The sequence below is a fragment of the Meriones unguiculatus genome, assembly GCF_030254825.1.
Source record: "Meriones unguiculatus strain TT.TT164.6M chromosome Y unlocalized genomic scaffold, Bangor_MerUng_6.1 ChrY_unordered_Scaffold_25, whole genome shotgun sequence".
NCBI classification, from domain to species: domain Eukaryota; kingdom Metazoa; phylum Chordata; class Mammalia; order Rodentia; family Muridae; genus Meriones; species Meriones unguiculatus.
This window is the reverse complement of record NW_026843710.1, coordinates 729,122-732,990: the sequence shown is the minus strand read 5'-3', so window position 1 is coordinate 732,990 and position 3,869 is coordinate 729,122. Positions and strand designations below refer to the sequence as shown.

At 38.9% G+C, this 3,869-nt stretch overlaps 1 pseudogene; it reads right to left on the bottom strand.

Annotated features, from left to right (window-relative positions):
* Positions 1 to 319: 319 nt before the first annotated feature.
* Positions 320 to 1,223, bottom strand: LOC110541363 (small ribosomal subunit protein uS2-like; annotated as a pseudogene).
* Positions 1,224 to 3,869: the final 2,646 nt, after the last annotated feature.

Genomic DNA, 3,869 nt, shown 5'->3' with positions numbered 1-3,869 from the left:
ACTCTAGCAAAAATTTTCTTGGTTTCTGTATGCCAAAATCTATCTGTTGTAGATTTACCATGTTTCTCCAAATTTTAAAAATTCAGAATTTAATGTGCATGTTTAAGATGATTCTTAGGTGTTCAGGGGAGTAGCTCACCCTTCTTTGTTTTTTTTTTTTTTTTGTTTGTTTTTTTTTTTTTTGCAAGGCTCTACCATGCCTTGTCCCTTGAGAATTATAAGGTATTTTAGTTCTATGAGAAACTTCAAACTGTTGAATATTTTTTTTTTTTTTAGCTTTCAGGAACTTTATTTTCCTTTTCCCCCTTTGCCCCTTTGCTCAGCACCACTCTGGGGTGGCCCCAACCCACTTGGTGGCCTGCGCCGTGGGAGCTGCTGAACAGTCCTCAGTGGCTGGCTGGGCACTCCAGTCTTCAGTAGGGAACTGCTGTACGGATACAGTGGGCACCTGCACACCCTCAGACCAGGCTGAGGGGCAGTGAACTCAGGAGCTGACGCAGTCCATTCGCCCTGGAATTCCTCCTTGGTCACGGCCTTCTCAGCAGCAGCCTGCTCCTCCTTCTCAATCTCTTCCAGGTCTCTGTAGAAGTAAAGGCCAGGCATAACTTCCCAGGGGTGCTCACAGGAGATAGTGCCACGCATGAGGAGCACATCCCGGGCCAGCATCCACCACATCAAACCCACTGAGTGAGCGCCCTTGTTGTTGCACAGGATGGCAATGTCCACATAGCACAGAGGGGAATCTGTGTTGCACAGAGCAATGGTGGGCAGGTTGACGTAAGAGGCCTCCGTGAGGGACTGGTGGACAGCCCTGGTATCAGTCACCACCAGAAGCAGTGGTTCCCTGAAGGCCGCTTGGATCTGGTTAGTGAAGGTCCCGGGTGTGAAGCGGCCAGCAATCGGCGTGGCTCCAGTGGCAACAGCAAACTTCAGCACAGCTCGCTGGCCAATGTTCCTAGAGGAGATGACGCTGACATCAGCAGGGTTCTCAATGGCAACAATAGCCCGAGCAGCAAGCAACAGCTTCTCCCAGGTCCTCTTCAGATTTATGATGCAGATACCATCACTCTTCCTTTTGTAATGTATTGCTCCATCTGAAAGTCAAGGTTGGTGCCACCTAAGTGGATTCCTGCAGCAAGGAATTTGAGGTCATCCTCCTCCTTCATCTGCAGGACATCAAGGGCTCCGGACATTGTGTAAGTTTTCCGTTTAAGTTACGCTGGGAATCAAAGCAATGCCGAATGCCTGTCCCCAGGCAGCACGGAAAAGCTACAAAATCTTTTAAAATATTTGCTCGTATATCATGTTCCATTGTCAGTTTTAAATTGCTTAGAAACTCCTAGAACATTAAAAGCCTGTAGACAATGAGCAATAACATTCTTTACAGCTTTTTGGTTGAGGAGTGGTAAAATAAATCCAGAATAGGTATATATGCAATTATGTACATATTTTCAGTGTTTAAATTCAGGAACATGAGTAATATCCATTTGCAAAACCTGATTTAGATCCAGTCGTTTAGGGTTGACTCCCAAATGAGGAACAGGCTGAAATTGAGGACAAGTACTGCAAGCCTTGACTGTACTACTGGCCTATTCCTTAGTCAATCCACATTTAAGTCTCAAGTTTTGACTAATAAGATGATGGATATTATGGGCATCCTGGGCTCTTTTTAACTGTGAACAATAAACTTTGGTGACTTTATCTGCCAATTCATTTCCTTTAGACAGGGGTCCTGGCAAATTAGAATGAGCCCTCAAATGTCTTATAAAAAAGGGAAAGGTTTTTTTTTTTCTTTTTGTATGAAATTTTGTAATAATAAAATTCCAGCTGGAGAAGATGTCTGAATTTGACCTGCATTCTCTAACCTAGGCAAACACTGAGCTGCATATTCACTATCTGTAAAAATGTTCAAAGACCCTTATTGAAACTGTGAAACACAGCAATAGAACATATAACTCTGCTATTTGCACAGATGAGTTAGACACTTGAAAAGATACTGTTTATCTTTTATAAGCATAGGCAGCAGCACCAGATAATGAACCATCATTAAATACCATTAAAGTATCAACAATTGGGCTAAATTTTTGTTTTAAATGGAAAAATAATAGTTTGGACCTATTATACCTAAATGAATTTTTTTTTTTTTTTTTGCCTCAACAGGTTGGACTCTGTAATAATAAGCATACATATGTTAAAATGCCATATTTATCAGATCTCTGACAAGTCTGAAGGGCTGCATATTTGAGTTATTCTTTCCATATTTTTATCATCTGTGCTATACTCCATCCTATAAAACAGGATGTTATAATGTCAATTTTGGCGTATTTTTCAAATGTATGTTTTAGAATGAAATTTTAGATAGATTTATATAGGCAAACATTATAGTTACAATTTTAGATTTAACCTTAAAAAAGAAACTTCAACAAAGAGACTAGGTATAACTCAATCTTGTACTCATAATATTTAGAATAACTTTAAATCTGCACTTTTTAAACAAAAATCAAAGCAAAACTTTTAATTAAACATAATTTATAAAAGGACTGGTAAATCTATGAATCCTATCATATTGTATTAAAAATTAACAGCAAAAACTTAAACAACAAAAGTTTTACTTAACATTAAACAAAGAATTTAACCTATAGCCCTCAGAAAAAATGGACTATTCTGGTCGGACCAAATGCATAGTCCAGAAAGAAACAGCATTGAGTCATTTATTTAGGTACTGGAAGCCAGGCATATATTTTATATAATGGTTAACAATGATATGAATTTAACCCTGCAAAACGCTGGGCTAACATGAAAATACAGTCCTTTTTTCCCTATAAAACAGCATATTCAAACATTTTTGCATTGAAAAATCTCCATCCTTTTTAGATGAAGAACAAAATATTTTATAACTTTTGTTACAGGATATATTGTAATAACTGCAGTTTTTGTTTATTTGGCTTAAACAGCTTGGCTTGGTTTAACTTTGTAAAGCTAATAAAATAAATACTAAAGTTTTTTATTTCCCTCAAAGGGTTGAGAAACTGTTTTAAGTTTTTTTTTTGTTAGACCACCTAAGGGTTATTATTTTGAAATAACTGATAACTTTTTAAATGTTTTATAGAATTTAACTCTGATGGTTCAGGGCCAAACTCAGAGGTTTTTAAATTTTCTCATGTCTAAAAATATCCAAGTCTACAGATGAACATTCAAACAGATAGAGATACATAAGGAACATAGAAATCCGGAATTGTCACCTTAGTGTTACCAGAACACCCAAATACCTGGAATTTATTAGCCGCTACCAGACAAAAGTCCCCCAGATTCCAGAAGGATTGGACGTCCTCATGAGTCCTGTCCACACACATAGATTCCAGAAGGAGCACAGACCTCACAGCCATTTCCACAGCTTCCAAATGGAGAGTGTGGGCTCCAGCAGCCCTCTTATCAGACAAAACAGTGTCACAGCAAACCTCTCTCCTGGTTCCAAAAGGAGTAGAACCTTTAGGGCCTCTTCCCCATGAATTGGAGTGTCCTCCAGATTCCCTGGACCAGACTGGAAACTCTCCAAATTTCCCAGACATTGCAAGCCAACCAAAACCAGAAACCAATACTGGAAGACAAAACAAAACAAAACAAAACAAAACAAAACAAAACAAAACAGAGACCAAGGGGGAAAACAACAACAACAACAACCAGGGTACCTGCTTTTTAAACTTTTTTTAAAATATTTTTTTTCTTATCAGTTACATTTTATTAACTCTGTATCCCAGCTGTATCCTGTTCCCTCATTCCCTCCCAATTCCACTCTCCCTCCCTCATCTCCACCCTGCTCCTTTCCAAGTACACTGATGGGGGGGATCCTCCCCATTCATCTGATTCTG